An 18,108-nucleotide genomic window follows, 5' to 3' on the forward strand; every position below is an offset into this window, starting at 1 on the left:
ATGCCATGTGTGAGCACACACAAGAGGTGAGAGAGGTGTGTGTGTCATTCACACGTGCTGGGTTGGGGTAGAGGGAAGAGGACAGGAAGAGCTGGGCTGGCCAGCATTACCCAGGTGTGCAGCAGACAAATGCTTGTACCCAGTGACTGGCAGGCACAAGGAGGGCCCCAACTTCTATCCATGCCTGTTCCTTGGCCTGACATCTGACCATTGGAGAGGCTCTCTTCTGAGTTTAGGGACTGCTAGCACATATATCCTTCTTAAAATCCAAATGCCTCAGAAAGAACACATTAAATTTCGCTGACACCTAGAATAAACTGGTTATTTGATCCCTTTCATCTGACAGAGCAGACACTTGGGATCTCCCTTCTGGAAGGAAAGCAAGGCAAGGAGGGAAAGAGGCAGGAGAGAAGCACAGACCCAGGTGCCACCCTCAATTCCACTAATGAGGCTAGCCCTCCCCATACTTGGGGAGGGGACCTGCCTGTGGTGGGTTCAGGGTGGGGAAGGATAAGCCAGCCCTGGAGACTACAGTGGGGACAAGCTTGTCTTCCTCTTCCTGGGCCCCAGGGCATCTCATCCACAGGCCCTTGCCTGGATCTCACATTCTTCCTGAAATCCCCCCACCCAAGCAGCCCCTCCCTCCAGACACACCCACAGGTCCAGAGGCACCAGAGGGACTACTGGTGGGAAGCAGCTCTGGTCTGTAAGCCTTGGCACTGGCCCTGAGAATTTAGCTCAGAACTTGGCCATTTCTGTTTTCTAAATGAGGAAATGAAGGAACAAAGGGATCAAGTGACCTCTTTCAGGCTGTCGTATGAAAGAAGTGTGGAAGCAAGAAAGGTCTCAAGTTCTCAACTTTTTAGTTAGCTCTCCATGCCTACAGCCTCCCCAGAGAAGTTTTCCCAAAGTTTTGCCAACATTTTTCCAACAAGCATTAAAAACTCACCTTCCAAAAAAGACAACTTGCAGGAGAGACACAGTTGACTCCAATGTCTATTCTTTGCTTCCTCCACAGAAGCCCTAGGATCCTGACGTTTAGTTGGCCCAGGGCTGTCCGCCTCCCTTGCAGCTAGGTATGGCCAGGAGTTCGGCTCTTGCCAACAAGACGTAAGGAGAAATTTGATGAGGAGTTCTTGGGAAGTGTGCCTTCCTCCAGCCTGGTGTCTGGAAGGCCCATGAGCTGACCACACCTCTAGCTGCCAACCCAGACAGGAGGCACTGGGCCTCACCACAGGCAGGTACAGCACAAGGTCTGACAACAAGAAAGACATGCCTTCTCTGACTAGGCCTCTTTTCCTTCAGATGTTTTCCTGTTATATGCAGCCAAATATTAATCCTCACAATTTTACCATTCCCCACTTATATCCAATGGTGGCAAAGGTCACCGTACTGGGATGCTGACAGAGAAGGGTACTATTTTAGATTTAAGTTCATGAACAGTCCCCTTCTCCTTCTTTAATGCCTTAAATAAAGCATTCTCAAATTTACCCTAGGCCCTAGGCTCAAGTGAGTGCATGCTCACAAGACCCTACAAGCATATTAAAATTCATTTTGTTGTAGAGTTATTTTATAAAATAGCTTCTCCCCAATATAATCAACATTTATAATCTAAAAAAGGCAACCTATCTTATTTCTAGGCCTGTCTGAGTAGTAAATTCAAAAAGCCTTAATATGCCGAATTCCTGTTGACTGCCCCAAACATTTAATAGCTTGGCTTGCATATTTAGTGCAGACGAATCTAGGTTATGAGGCAAAAATAGCCCGTTTTGTTTTTTTGTTTTTTTGTTTTTTTGTTTTTTCATTTCAGTGAGCCCATTAAATGAGGTTCAGAGTCTAAGCCACAGGCTGCTAGTGGCCATGATAAATACGGGTGCGATCCTTAACAGTTTACAAACCAGCCAGCCTGAGCGTATGTAATACTGGTGAGACCCCGCGATGCCCTGCTCGAAAAGGAATGACACAGAGATTACTGCCCTGGGACTTCATATCTCATCTAATCCTGTTTGGAACGAATCTGTTCCATGACAGTTTAGAACCTTCTCTGCTAGAGATGGGGCTGAGGCTGTGCTGGCTGCTGTAATGAGGACAGACACGAACGCCAGACAGGGGGGCCTGAAGCCCCTTCAGTGCAAGAGTGGCACTGCCGTCACAGAAGCATCCTTTCTCTTTGAGCCAGTCCACAAGCTGCAAAGACTTCTCACTGCTTCACAACCTGTCTGCTGGCTTTTCTATTCCTTTTGGCCAATGAGGCTAATACCTAGCTTGGTAAAGATATCTGACTAATTAAGGAATGATTAAATAATCAAGTTGACTCAAAATGCAAACATCTTTCTCCCTGTAGGAAGGTTATTCGAAAGATCATGTAGTTTGAAGGTGCCTACAATGATAATCAGAAAATATGTATCTTGGGCAATCACTGGTACGTCACCCACTATTTGCAAGACTATTTGCATTATCAAGAAAGTCAGGTTCCTCTTCTCATGAGTTCTGCAGTGTTTCAAGGAGAAAGACACACAGATGAAGAACGTGACAGCTTCTGGTAACACAAGCATCCCTGAAATAAGTTCAGGGCTCTTCTTGAAGAGACGGCACTCATACGGTTGTATCCATTTGAAGCTGTCTTTAATTCTTTTTAATCAGTTTATGCTTTAACTGATAACTTTAAATCCATGCACCCTTTCTTTAAAATGTCAGGAATGAATAATAGAAAATAAAATAGGTCAAAAATAGTGTAAAAGGAGGTCACAGAGAGGTAGGTGAAGTATTCAGGGGAGGATATCAAACTGCCAGAGAGAGACAATCCAGATCCGAACAGCTGTGCATACATTATCAGGGGAAAACTTCAGGGAGTAAAGTGGCATTCATCAGTTCATGGAAAATGACAAGGATTTGAGCATCAACATAAAGCCTATAGCTGTACTGGGGGATTATATGCAGTGGGCCTCAGAAGGCGGGTGTGGGGATGCAGTGCAGGGTAGAAGAGCCAGAGAAAGGTACCAGACACTCTACTTGGACCAGGAAGAGTTTGGTCTGCATGATATACAGACAGCTTCAACCTTCATGGACATATCCAGGGTATTCCAGGGTCTCTGACACTAAGTTTATGTACTCTAGAAAGATACTCATAAATCACTGCAGAGGGAAGCCAGAAAGTGAAAGAAGAGTAGAGACAGGACCTTGATTTCCAAGGCCACAGACTAAACAAGTACTTCCCTAAATACTGTGTATGTATGTGTGTCTCCCTCGATGCCAACTTTACCTATGCAGCCCTCAGGCACAATCACAACTCTGCTTCATTGTTGGACTGGGGGTCAAGGGAGAAAGAAATGAGGGATTCACCTGCTCCAGATGAATGAGGAAGGAGGTCAGATTCAGGCATGATTTCACCAAGTCACCAGCAGGTTAGGGGCAAAATCCAAATGCATGCTTCTCCTCCGCCTGAGGTGGGCACTGTCTACCAGCACGGTATTTCCCTAAGGCAATCCATTCACCCATCACTCTGTCCTCTTCAAAACCAAGGAGTAACAATGTTAGAAAGATTCTGGGTTACCCTGACATTTTTTGGCACACAGTCCCATCTTAATTGGGCTCTATTACCGCATTTTATCAGCCATTTGATTATTACCCAATTACATAATGTGATCATTTTAACATTTGTCTATGCAGAACACAGTCAAAGCAATGAATAAGAAATGTGAAAATACTCAACATCCACTTCACACAATCACAAGTTTTTATGTGCTTAAAAAAAGTGTCAGTAGAAGAGAAGGCTTAGCTGGGTCAGTGATCACCTGACAAAACATTATGAGCCCAGGCTCCTCCTACTTCCCTGTTCCGCCCACATCCTTCTCTGACCTTTACTGGCAGTCCCCTGCCTCTCAGAACCTCCTTCTTCTACATTTCCCCTCAGAGGTGCCCTGGGCAGGAGTCAGAGATGGATGTACTTTAGCCTTCTGAATACATTTCTTTATGGCTGTTAATGCTTTTTTTTTTTTTTTTAACATTTATTTTTCATTTGAGAGAGAGAGAGAGAGAGCACACGTGCACGTGCACACAGGAGAGGGGCAGAGGGAGAAGGAGAGAGAGAATCTTAAGCAGGCTCCACGCCCCTACAGAGAAATTTCTTAAAGCATGGACAGGACTTGAAGGATGTTGAGAAAACTGAACACAGTACATTTTTTAAAATAGAGGCACTATGGAGGTGCCTGGGTGGCTGAGTTGGTTAAGCATCCGACTCTTGATTTTGGCTAAAGTCATGATCTCTCGGTTTGTGAGTTTGAGCCCTGTGTTGGGCTCTGCACTGACAGCATGGAGCTGCTTGGGATTCTCTCTCTCTCCCTCTGCCTCTTCCCTGCTAGCGCTCTCTCTTTCTCTCTCAAGGTAAATAGATAAACATTTAAAAAAAATAGGGGCACTATGGGAAAAATGGCTTTCAAGACTGTAAAACTGAGAGGAAAGATACCAAGTCTCCTGCAAGACTGTAACTTCCCACCTGCATTGGTCCAGAGCATTGCAATGCACAAATCTCCTGCTTATCTCAACCTACATAACCCGCCATGGGTTGTGGAGGCATATTCAGGTTCATGTCTCATAATCCAACTTATGCCCCCTCAAAAAACATACACAGGCACCCCAAAGAGATTATTACATATGCTTTGTAACACAAACCAGACTAACACCTACATTAATGCATCCCAAAGGCAGCCAAGGTGACTTGGAAGTTTTCCTGTTATTAAGTCACAAAGGATTGCAGGGGGATCACAGGCAGTGATGGCTCCAATGGGGCCAGCCTCAAAACAAGGGAGATCCAGATATCAACCTATTTACCTATCTCATATTCTCTCTCTCTCTCTCTCTCTCTCTCTCTCTCTCTCTCTGTGTGTGTGTGTGTGTGTTTAGGTAGACACGCTGATCCACCCTGTTAGGAGAAGGATGAGTCAGGTGTCCATGGTTAAATTTTAAACCTCTGACAAATCCACACACTCCCTGCCTTGCCTCCTCACCTCAGAGTAGCCATGCTAAGGACCCTCAACATCATCAGGAGGATTGATCAAATACCACAGATAATAAGTCAGAGCAAGACCAGAACATCTACGCCTTTTTTTCTTGCTGTCCCTGGGCTCCAGCTCCACTCCCACTGGCCCACACCACTAAAAGTCCTTTTTTGGGGACATTCACTTTCGAATGTCCTCTCTCTGTGAAGAGAGCTTTCTTACTACTCTTACTTTCTAATCTTATACTCTAATAAACTTTTGCCTGCTGCTCAAGAAAAAAAAAGTCCCCTTTTATTTTAGATCCGTGGTTCTCCAACTGTGGTGAGTCACAGACCTCTGAGGTTCTGATGAAGGCCAGAGACCCTCTCTCTGGGGAAAGACCCCATATGTGTGTGCATGTGTTTTTGTACATGGCCAGGGTAGCCCCCTCCACTATGTGCTCAACTTCCAGATTTTACACCTTTTTGCCAAACCCACAGTAGGAAGCATTCACAGTGAAACAGTACCCGAACATACACCTCATACACATAGCTACATTTTTACCAAAAAATGCCAACCCTTTCTATAAGAAATGTACTTGGATATTTTCTATTTTATTTCAAAAAAAATGTTTAATTTTTTTAATGTTTATTTATTTTTGAGAAAGAGACAGAGAGAGTGTGAGCAGGGGAGGGACAGAGAGAAAGGGAGATACAGAATCCAAAGCAGGTTCCAGGCTCTGAGCTGTCAGCACAGAGTCCGACATGAGGTTCGAACCCATGAACTCATGAACCATGAGCCGAAGTCGGATGCTTAACCCACTGAGCCACCCAGGCATCCTTCAAAAAAAAAATATGTTTAAATGCTGGTTACAATCTCAAACTGATTTCAGAACCACTGCTGTTTGAAAAACACTGTTCTGGACCCTGGCCCACCCGGTCTCCTCCTCAGGTGCTCTTCCTTCCTCAGCAATTAGCACTGATGTGGTACAGCAGGTATGAGATTGCCTGGATTAACAGGAACCTTGGAAAATCAAGAAAATCTAGAAATACCTCAGCTCACTAGTTTCTGGAAAAATGTGGAACAGTGAGAGATTTTGAGCTCACAGATTACACCATGGAGGTGGCTCTTTCACTTCACCTAAACATAAAGTTGGAGCTGTACTTGCAAAAGGGAACAACAAAGCAGGTCACACTGGGCAAAGCCAGAGAGAACTACAAACTGCCATTGAAAGTAGTCCCTTGGGCTGTCCCCAGGCCAACTCCTTAAGCATTCTCAAGCCCCTACTAACTGTACTGCTTTCTATTTTTTTCTAACTGAGCAAGGAGTAGCATGGTAAGCAAACTCTATACATCAGAACATACTTCCAGAATGCCTCTGGAAAGGGAGTCATAAGGGCCGGTCTAGATCCACAGCAGCTGGTCCAGGGGACTCCCAACCTTGCTGGACCAGAGATAGAAGCTGGGGCTGGGATATAACCATGCTGATTCCTTGCAGGGAGGATTCCATGCAGGGAGGATGTGGGCCACTCTCGGAGGAGCTGAAGAGGCTGCAGGCATGGGGCTAGGAAACAGTTGGGCCAGTAAACTGGGGCCCAGGCTGGGGGCGGGGAGGGAGACATGGAGAACAAAGGTGCCCACAGGTTCCTCAGTTTACGCTGTGGGCTGACCACCCAGCGCTCTTCTCCCTTCTTCCTATTCTGGGAGCAATCCTCTCTGGATTCAGGAAAAGCCAGTCCCAACTCCAGCTGATGAATGGGAGTGGCCTTGATTACACTAAGAGCAATTCTCAAACTGGAACTTGCATCACAATCACCTGGAGGGCCTGCTACAACAGAGTGCTGGGCCCCAGCCCAGAATTTCTAATTCAGTAGGTTGGAGTGGGGCCTGAGCCTCACACCTAATATCTTAAGGGATGCTGATTCCACTGGTCTGGGGCCCACCCATGGAGGAACACTCCTAAGCCAATCAGCACACAGCATCCTCGCAGCCTCCTAGTCCGCGTCCAAGGGAGGCTACGTGGTCCTCACTGCTCCCACACACCAGAGTGGCTGTGGCTAGAGACTGGCTGGTGTCAGGAGTGGGGAAACATGCAGTCCCACTGACCATAAGGACAACCTCATCATCATGAGGAGGCTCACTCTGGGTTGACACCAGCAGTGATGGCTGCAAAGAAGAGAAGAATCCAGGTCCTTGATGAAACTGCAGAACTGTTGATAGAGTAGAACTCCGATTCTATGAGATAATAAATGACCTTACTGTTTACTTGTCAGCCCAAAGACCCCAAATGACACACCCCACAATCCAGGGAGACTCATGAACTGCTGGGCATCCCTGTTTCCTAAGAGGACCCTGTACTCCAGAAATATACACCTGCCTAGATGTATTTCCTTCACACTTCAGAATTTGTACACCTAGGTCATCCTCCTTAAAAATTCTAATTAGCAGGTTAGAGAAGGCACCATTTGAAATTCAAGCAACACAAAACAAAGGAAAGAGTTCCACATCCTGGAGTGAATGAATTTTATCAGACAGCAGCTGATACCAGCTGTACAAGGGCTATGGTGGAGGTGTGGGGAACAGGGAGGGAGGCGGGGGATTTCGGCCTCAGAATTCTACCTGGTAGGTACAACAGGAAGGGCACTGCATAAAGGCCAGGAGAATTACTAGATGTCTGAAGTAAAGGTTCTGATGGTGTCCCAGGAAGGGAGCTGCAAGGAACTGAATGCTTTTCTCCTCCAGAGGTCCCCTCCCAGAAGACACCCCTCTGTCTTCCTGACCCCATACCAGAAAATGGACACATTTTTATCACGACAGACCCTCCCCCACTGGAGACTTCTGCTTCTGAGTACTTCACCAGGTGAGCCTCAAGAACAGATTGCACGTTGAAAGGGCTGCAAGGTCTCACCTGCCCCAGGTTAAGGGCTGTGAGCAAACGCTAGGGGCCAGCTGGGCTGAGTATGAGCAAGGTGTGTGCAGAGACCATATTGAAAAGACAAGCACACAGCACCCAGGGGCCCTGATCCCCCATTTCCCAGACAGCTTATGATGCAAGAGATGGTTAAACCTGCAGAGAAATGGCTGCTCTAATTCCAAGTTCCACACTGCCTGCACTTGCTACACACATGAACTCATCATAACGGTTCATGTTGCCGAATGCTTAGCCGGCAACAGGTGCCATTCCAAGCCCTTGATGTGCATTAACTCACTTTACCACCCCCCAACAAGACTCTGGGGTTGCTACTATCATCAGCCCAGTTTTGCAGATGAGCAAACCAAGACACAGAAAGATTAAGCTATTTGCCCAAAGTCACAGAGCTGATTGGAAGCTCACAGGGACTTTGGCTCCAGAGTCTACAATAGTTCCAGAAATAAAATAAATGATTTTGAAAGATGTATATGTTCAAAGCTCCTTACTTACAAATCAAAATATTAGAAATAGAAATTACTGATATTGGAGGCTCCAAGTAATGAATTCCCGGTCCTACATTGATACAATAAAGTACAGCAATTATTTTCAAATCCTGTGCAGGAAGCTATATGCTTTAATGGAAATGGCATGAGATCCAGAGAGACCTGGGTTTGAGTCCCAGTTCAAGCTCTTACAACCATTTTTAGGTGGATACCTTAACCACACCTCACTAAGCTTTCTCAACACCACAGCTCAACTTCCCACAGGACTTGCAGGGAATGTATATAAATAAATACTCGGCCCAGAGCCTGGGATGTAGGGGGGGCTCAGAAAATGGTAGTTTCCTTGTCCTCTCGAATGAAAAATGGATCATCCTTAAAGGAGACTTCTAAGGCTGCCAAAAATAAAGTCTAAAGTTACAGTAACTTCCACAATTCAGCAATATAAAGAAGAACCTAATGAGAAAAAAGTGGGCAAACGATATGCACAGGTAATTCATAGAAGCAAAAGTATAAGCTAGCACAAGAAGGTTTTCAATATTTTTGGTAATTTGAGAAATGTAAAGTAATAATGCCTTCTTTACCCATTAGATCGGCAAAAATTGACAAGATTTATACTCAGTATTGGCAGAGTTAAAAAGAAATAGTTTCACACCCTAATGGAAGGAGTACAACGTGAAAGCCTCCTGGAAGTGGGGGCAATTTGGCAAAGCTCTCCATTTAAAATTACTCTTTGACCCAGAAATCCTACTTCTAGGGAGCTAGAAGATGGAAATATTAGCGAGTATTAACAATGATTTGATTCACAGATTCTCCACTACTTTTAGAGCAGGACATTGGGAATAACCTAAGTGTCCACTGATAAAGGATAGTTCAATAAATTGTGATAAACCCATATTCTGGAATACAGACCAAAAAAAATATTTTAATGTCTGTAAATACAGATCTCCAGGACACAGTGACATAGCATTAAATTTAAAATGCAAATCAGAGAAAATTTTGTGTAATATGTAAATGAGAGCAATACGTTCACTAAACAGGCCTAGAGGCAGCAACACCTCAGTAGCAATGAGCACGCCTAGGATCCAGATCTTGGTTTTTAAATACCATTCATAAATACATAAATACCATTTAAATACCAAGACTCTTTGGAGAAATGGCTAATTCCAAGGCTGGAAAGTATAAGCTGAGTCTTGAGGGTTTTGTACCAGAGAGTAAAGAAGTCCTCAAAGAAGGATGAGGGTATGTCAAAAGGACATAAGGGGCTCCTACAAGCCAAGTCCGGGATAATTTAAGCAACAAGATGAATAATGAGCGTAAGAGACTATAATCTATTGCATAAAGCTGGAATTCATGAGTGCAGAGGTATAAATCAAAGGATAAACAAGGAAGAAATAAATGTTCTTCCTTGCAGTATAATTCCAACTGGTAAGTATAGAAAGAAATACGGAATTAGAAAATTCACCATCTGAGGCACCTGGGTGGCTCACTGGTTACGCATCCAACCCTTGATTGCCGTTCATGGTTCATGAGATCAAGCCTCAAGTTGGGCTCCACGCTAATCAGCTCAGAACTTGGGATTCTCTCTCTCTCTCTCTCTCTCTCAAAATAAATAAATAAACATTAAAAAAAAGAAGAGGAGAGAAGACAAAGAAAAATCACCATCTGTCAGCCAGAATAACTGGTTCAGGTAAGAATCATCAATGGATTCGAAAACTAGTGAGTCAGAATATGAGGAGTAACAGTATAATCACAGAGTCTCAAGTTATCTTACTACCAGATACATATTAAATACAATGGGAAAATGGTAACTTTTCTGTAAGGGAACTTGGCAGACACCACGTTAACCAAGTGATCAAAGTTAACCTGACCAGTGAATGGGACTAATCAACAGCATATGCCTCCTTCTGATAGGACACGCTGAGATCACTGCAGGGTCACCCCTGTGCTAGTCCTGCCAAAAGTGCATAATCCGAATCTAATCACAAGGAAACTGCAGGCAAACCCAAATTGGGAGACTTTATCCACAAAATAGGTAGCAGTCTTCAAAAATGTCAATGTCATGGACTACAAAGAAAGATTCAGTAACTGTTCCAGATGAAAGCAAACTAAAGAGAGAGCACAATTTGACATAATGTATAATCTTGGATTTTTTTTTTCTCTAAAGGACATTATTGGAGCTATTGGCAAGATCTGAAAAAGACCTATATATTAAATAATAGCATTGTATCAATGTTTAATTTCCTAATGTTTAATAACTGTGCTGTTGTTATGTAAGAGAATGTCCTTGTTTTTAAGATATACATAATAAAGTATTTAGAGGTAAAAGAGTATCAAGTCTGCAGGTTACCATTAAACAGTTCAGAAAAAAGGAATCACACACAAACATGAGAGAAGAATAAGGCGAATGTAGTAAATGTCAACATTTGGAGAATGTGGGTAAAGTTTATCTGGGAATTCTTTGGATTATTCTTGCAACTCCTCAGTAAATCTGAAATAATACTTTTTAAACAATTTAAAGAGAGCAAGGGGTGCATATGTATAGAAATACAGGTAAACTCCTGGGAATTAGATGCATGATGGCATTTTCCTTAAAAGCACAGACAAAATAAAGGAGGCCTGCTTTGGTGTTAATATTGGTCTCCCCAGAATATGCTCTCCTCACAGAGCTTTTGTTCCAGGACACTAGAAAAATATGTTTTGAAGGATCTCTCAAGACCAGCTCATTAATCTACAAAAGAAGCAACCACATAATCAAGCCTTCTTCCCTGCAGATTTGTGCTATTTTCTCCTCCGTGAAAGTCAAAGCATCCTGATACCATGAGTAGCTGATAATACTATGAGGACTTTCGTGGAATACGTAATCAATAAAGGAGTTTTTCATAAGAAGCTAAGACCAACCTTGGTCCAAAGTCTCCACATCCCTCTGTCTTACTGGATTCTTGAGATGCTGTGAGGTCGGGGTCAGGGGTCAGCTGGTCCCATGTGCCTTTCCGTTCCAATCCTCAGCTGCATTTACAGGTTTGCAGGCTGAGCAGGATGTTCCCAGGTAGGCCGCTGGCTAAAGGGACTTGCAGGGTCAGTAGTTCTGACCTCTGACCTCTTCCCCACCTCTGTGGTGCTTTACAGTTTACAACAAGCTCTTGTGTATATTATTTTATTCCTCCTTTCCTGAAAGCAACTTTTTTTTAAAAATCCTAATATTCAGTTTAACAGCAATACAAGAAAATATCCAGTTTCCCAAACAATGGAATAAAATGTAATGTCTACCCTTGACTTCAGAGTCTAAAGCAGATAAACACTGAGATGTCATAAGCTTAATGAAAAACAGAAGTAGAGCAGCCACTAGAATCAGCAGAGCCAAATCTACTGCTGAGCCCAGGAGAAATAAATACAGCCTTCCCTTCCCTCTGCATCTGTCGGGCGTCCTTTCATTTAAGCCCTATCTTCAGGGCACATCCTCCCAGTAACTGTGGCTTGTTGTTACAGGGGTGTGTTTACAAGACACCACAGGGAATGAGGCCTTGTGGATCTCTATTCACATGCAATAACCACCCCTGGGACAGCATCACTGTCTTCTGACAGCAGCCCTCCAACAGATCACACTGGCCTTCCCACGTGGGCACCATCATTCATTTTCTTCAGAGAAACCAACGGATTCCATCTTCCAGGAGTAAACATTCTAGCAAAAATCCCCAAAGCGAAGGACCTAGATCCAAAAACAAAATTCCTCTTAAAGAAAGCCTGTCTTCAACCAATGAGAAATTCAGTTTACTTCTAGGACAACCTACAGCTATTCTATGTGCATTTACCAATGCCAACAGTATCTCCATTCCAAAACAAATGGCAAAGCAGGTTCTGTTCTCACCTTTTAGAGGTGAGAAAATTGAGAACCAGAGTTAGCAAGTGAAAGATCCAGGATTCACACCCAAGTCAGCCTGTTCAGGCCTCAATCCCACTGGCTTGCCCACAGTCCACACAATCCACTGTGAACCAAGATGAATCAGGCAGAATTTCATCGCAACATTCAAAGGGCCACCCCACCCCCAAATCCCTTGGTTTAGATGTGCTATGGGCATTCTACTCTTAAGCAGCCTCCCAACAAAAACACATTCAGTGGCAAAGCAAAAGACAAGAAAATGGGCTTTACAACTGCCTATACTTCTTTCTTAGCCAGAGAAATATTTTCATGATCTGTTATTATGGATGAACTCGGGGCAGGAGGAACACAACATTATGTAATGTCAGAGGGCAGGCGACAAGACCGAGGGAAAGCAAACCCATCCCCGCTCCCTTCGCCCACAAAGACATAAATTTACTTTTGACATTTTGAGTGTCTCAATCTTCTATGGCCTACATGTTCATGATTGGCTTTTCAAGAGACGGTCACAGATCTCTGCAAATTTCTCAGGCCTCAATTAACTGACTAGCACTGCCAGAAAAAATTAACATACAAAAAGCAAAGATGCCAGAAATATCGGGGGACTATGGGCAGGCAGAAAAGGGAAGAGTTGAGAGGACGGGGAGACCAGATGTCCTACATTGAGATGCATGCTTATTTTTACCCGGTTCTGTTTACACCCAATGCACAGAAAGGCCTTCAGCGTCTGAAGTCACTAGATCTAAGCAAGAGCCAAGACATGGCCTCGGAGTCGCCGCGTCCTGCATCCCGGCTCCCCATCTCCCGCTCCAGCCCCGCACTCCCCTCAGCAGGAGACTGCCCGGGTCTCCCAGTTAGGGGTCGGCCAGGCTTGGATTGTTCTCCAAAGACGCAACCGCCGGTGAACCACAAGGCTGTGGGATCTCCATGACAACCGCGGGCGCCCTCCCAGTCCAGCACCCCGGTATCAGGATGCGCGCCGCGCCCCGCCCCGCCGGGTGCATCATTGCGCCCGGCAGCTCACCGCAGCCGCGTCGCCCCCAGCCCAGCCTGGCCCACCTACCTGGCGCGCCCCGGCCCGCGGCGCCCGTGCCCTGCAGCCCCGACGTCCTCAGTCCCGCCAGGCCGCGCGCCCAAGCCCTGCAGCAGCAGCGCCGCTGCTTGGTCGCCAAGTCGCGGGCCGCGGCCCGGCTCTACGTGCTGGTTCTCCTGCCCAGGTCGGCCGCGAACCCGCCGCCCCAGACGCAGCCCGAACTCCGCTGCCGCCGCCGCCGCCACTGCTGCTGCTCCGGAGGTTGCGCGTAGCCCCGCCCCGGCCCCGCCCCCTCGCCGCGCATGCGCGCTCCGCGAGCCCCGGCCGGGCCGCCCCACCCACCGGGTCCGCCTGGCAGGCGGTGGAGCAAGGAGTCCTGGCGTCCGAGCGCCTCGCGCTGGGTTGAACTCCTAGGTTCCCGCAAGACCCCACTCTCAACTGGGACTGAATCGCCTGCAAGGAGTTCTTGAACTTCTGGACTTAATCGGATGATGGCATTTTCGCCCTCGCATAGACTGAGCCTTGTGAGGCCCTGACACATCAGAAGACCGGGTGAAATGTTCTGGCCCTTTGCCCCAGTGGTGAGCGCGCTTCGCGTGGTGCAAGTGTAGGCAATCCCTAGGAGACATTTAGGAAATGGAACATTCAACCCAGCAAAAATTAAAATCATACTTTGAAAATACAGATAAGCAAAAAGAAGAGAGAAACTACTAACATCCTTGCAGACCTGTTCTGGCATAACTGTATGAATATTCATTTATAGACTCTCACCAAATATCAGCTCCTTACGCTTCTCCCCCAAAGTCCTGTGTTTTCATAGGAAAACAATATGGAAAATAAAAGTTTTGGAAGAACTTTTCCATTTTAATATGACTTTAATTAAACTTATGGGGCGCCTGGGTGACTCAGTCTTGGTTAAGAGTCCGACTTTGGCTCAGGTCATGATCTCAGGGTTGGGTTCCTGCGGGCTCTGTGCTAACAGTTCAGAGCCTGGAGCCCGCTTTGAATTCTCTCTCTCTCTCTCTCTCTCTCTCTCTCTCTCTCCCTCTCTCCCTCTCTCCCTCTCTCCCTCTCTCCCTCTCTCCCTCTCTCCCACCTGCCCCCTACCCCACTCATGCTCTGTCTCTCTCAAAAATAAACATTAAAAAAATTTTTTTTAAACCTTAAATATTTCTGCTTGAGCAAGGGTAAATCCCAGACTAACTATAAGCATGTATTTTATTTTGAAGTCTTTAAATTTTATCAGAAAAAATTATCCTTAAAAAAATTTTAATGGAAACTATTTTAAATCAAAAAGCCAGAGCACTTATCAGAGTTCACATCCCTCCAGTGTAAAAGCAAGCATTTATAATTTGCTTTTAAAAGAAAAGACATAACTTGTTAGAAATAAAAATGAAATAAGGACAAGTTCTGTAATCTCATTTAGATTTAGATCTAGGGGCGCCTGGGTGGCTCAGTCGGTTAAGTGTCTGTTCGGCTCAAGTCATGATCTCCTGGTTTGCAGGTTCGAGCCCTGCATCAGACTCTGCGCTGACAGCTCAGAGCCTGGAGTCTGTTTCGGATTCTGTGTCTCCCTCTCTCTCTGACCCTCCCCCATTCATGCTCTGTCTCTCTCTGTCTCAAAAATAAATAAACGTTACAAAAAAAATTTTTTTAAATAGAATTAGATCTAAGCCTCCCTGTGTCACCAAAAACCAAATGCAGGCAATAATTTGGAATAAAAATAAATATAAAACTATTTTTAACGTTCAATTTTTTTACTGACTTTTTATATTACTTCTCTTCTGAAAAAGAATTTATATGAAAAAGAAAATATATTATACTTAACCCTAGTATAAAATTAAAGCCAAGAAAGCCAAATAAACTTGTGGAAATGCAAAAATGTTTTTATAACTTATTTTCTAAAATTAGGGTGACCAATATCCCTGGTTTACCCGGAACAGCCCCAGTTTACAACTTTTATCCAGCAAAAGTATTAATAGGATTCCCTTTCCATCTCAAAAGTGGTCTTAAAAGTATTCGGACAACCCTATGGCCATACAAGCTTTAATCAAACCAAGAGCATTTTTCAATCATAAGCTTTAAAAAAAGAAACAAATATAAATTCACAAACATTTAAAGATAGACATCAGTGCAATTTCAACAATTCATTCATTTAGTGTAGTAACAAACACTGAATGAGGATCGGGCTTCTGATAAACATTTGCCAATTAGCCAGTATGTAATTTGGGATAGTCTTAAAAGCAGAAGAACCATGCTTCAGTGTGACAAGGAATGGGGCCCCAATTCCACTGTAGAGTGAACATTATCAAGTGAAAAGGGAACCAAGCTTGTTAGTAAATACGGTGCTATGCATTCCCTTTAGGTCCCTAACCAGCAGCACTAACATCCTCTCAGTACTTACTAGAAACACAAGATCCCAGGCCCATCCTAGACCTGCTAAATCAGAAACTCTGAAAGTGGGACCTTTCAGAGCAATTTGTATGTTGACAAGCCCTCCAGGGGATTCTGATAAACACATGGACCTAGATAACCTATATACAAATAAAGAAGCTGATTTAGATAATTTACACATGATAATTAAGAGCTGAACAGTGTTATTTTGGGGACTAGAACCAACCAACTTAAGAATTTCTTTTTGGGCCACTAAACATGTTTACGTTTATATATGTTTTCATTAGAGAATATATGTAGCCTTGAAAACCAACAGCCCTGCTGTCATAAGAGCTGTGAAAACCAGTAGCCTAGCAGCCACTGGAGGGGACAAAGGTATTTGGAGCACCTCAAAAAGTCCTATCTCCAGAGACATGCACTATTTGACTGGTATGGCAGCTCACAGGTAAAGCTCCATTCTCAGGGCTTGTCTTTAACTGACTTGACTGAGAGCTTACTCTCCACAAATAGTCCTGTGCACAGGGCATTTGGTAAAAGCAACCAGCAGCAATTGTCTAACACTGCAGCTGGCTAAGGTAATGACACCAGTTGGAGCTAACAAAAGACTGACCAAAAATCTTAAAAGGAAATAATCAGGCATTGCTATCCCTTGGGGAACTTCAGAAAGATCTGACATACTTCTGAGAAGATTCTAGAATCTTTAGATTCTGGGACTCTAATAGGACATGTGGACATGTACGCATGTCCAGGAAAGACTTGAGAAGACCATAATTTCTCACTTTCGGCAGACTTTGAGGCTTTGGGCAAACAAGAAGAAGGCTGAGGCAGAACTGTAGAGTGCCTGCCTAAGCATTGAAGACATGCCTCAACATACACACACAGCTGTCCATAAAGACAGGAAGACATACTGGTTCCAGCATTTGAGAATATCCTTGTCTAATCATTAGCAAATCATTAAGCTAGCCAAGCAATGATTTCAGTGGCTAAAAATTACAAAGAATACAGACTTTAGAGAATTATTCCAAGAGAGTCACTAAACAAACAAAAAGTAACAACAAACCTTGAGGTAGAAGGAAAAATGATTTCTAGAATTGCCATATTATATTGTTTTAAGTGTCGTGTGATTCCAGGGTCATGGGATCGAGCCTGCATTAGGCTCTATGCTGAGTGTGGAACCTACTTGGGATTCTCTCTCTGTCGCCCTCTGCCCCTCTCCCCCACTCACACACCCTCTCTCTAAAATAAAATTTAAAAAACTTGAAGGAGAAATTAAGATATTCTCAAACAAAAATCTGATAATTCATTGCTAGCAGACTCACTCTACAGGAAATACTAAAACTGAAAGGATACTGGAGAGTAACTCAAAATCACACAAAGGAATAAAAACTAAAGGCAAATGCAAGATAAAAGTTAATTTCTGACACTCTTCTTTCTGACTTAAAAGACAACTACATAAGGGGCGCCCGGGTGGCTCAGTCGGTTAAGCATCCAACTTCGGCTCAGGTCATGATCTCCTGGTTTGTAGGTTCGAGCCCTGCATCAGGCTCTGTGCTAACAGCTCAGAGCCTGGAGCTTGCTTCAGATTCTGTGTCTCCCTCTGTCTCTGCCCCTCCCCTGCTCATGCTCTGTCTGTCTCTCTCTCGCTCTCTCTGAAATAAATAAATATATTTTTTTAAAAAGACAACTACATAAAACAACAATATAATCTGTGTTGATGGTATCATAATATGAAAAAGATATAATGTGTATGACAATAATAGCATAAAGGAGTGGGAGAAACTGCTTGATTGGAGCAAAGTTTGTGTATACCACTGAAATTAAGTTAGTATTAATGCCAACTAGATTGTTTTAAATTAAAATGATAATTCCCAGGACAAACACTAGGCATAGGTATAAACAGATACAGATATAGATACAGCTACCGATTAAAAGAAAAGGAATTAAAATAGTATACTAGAACATAACTATTCACAAAAGAAGACAGTAATAGTAATAGGAAGAGAAGAACAAAAGAGATGTAAGATATAGTATAGAAAACGAATAGCAAAATGCAGACATAAGTCCTACCTTATCACAAGTCATATTAAATGTAAATAAACTCAACATTCCAATCAAGAGGCAGAGATTGGCAGAAGCGTTTTTAAAAAAAATCCAACCATGTGCTGTCTACAGAAACAAACTTAAAATTCAAAAGTATAAGGAGGTTGAAGGTAAAATAATGGACAAAAGTATAACACGGAAACACTAACCAACAAAGTGCTTCAGTGATTACACAAATATCAGACAAAATAAACCTCAAAACCAAACAAAACAATAAACAAAGAGGAACATTTTATAAGAGGGTCAATCCATCAGAAAGATATTATAATTAGAAGGATCATGCATCCACAAAAGAGACCCAAACACATGAGGCAA

The 18,108-nt window shown here is 43.8% G+C and overlaps 1 protein-coding gene across 11 annotated transcripts in view; it reads right to left on the reverse strand.

Moving 5' to 3' along the window:
- Positions 1 to 13,572, reverse strand: part of INPP4A (inositol polyphosphate-4-phosphatase type I A) — a 155,970-nt gene extending 142,398 nt beyond the window's left edge. For 5 of the 11 annotated variants that reach the window (XR_008417817.1, XM_053890609.1, XM_019458377.2 and 2 more), the window contains exon 1: positions 13,330 to 13,571. The gene's annotated coding sequence lies outside the window, so the exon portion shown is untranslated. Of the gene's footprint in view, positions 1 to 13,329 lie in introns of all 11 variants that reach the window. The other 6 variants (XM_053890605.1, XM_053890608.1, XM_019457883.2 and 3 more) reach the window with 2 other exon arrangements.
- Between the last annotated feature and the right edge of the window lie 4,536 nt (positions 13,573 to 18,108).

The sequence above is a fragment of the Panthera pardus genome, unplaced genomic scaffold, assembly GCF_024362965.1.
Source record: "Panthera pardus isolate Hobbes unplaced genomic scaffold, ASM2436296v1 HiC_scaffold_25, whole genome shotgun sequence".
NCBI lineage: Eukaryota > Metazoa > Chordata > Mammalia > Carnivora > Felidae > Panthera > Panthera pardus.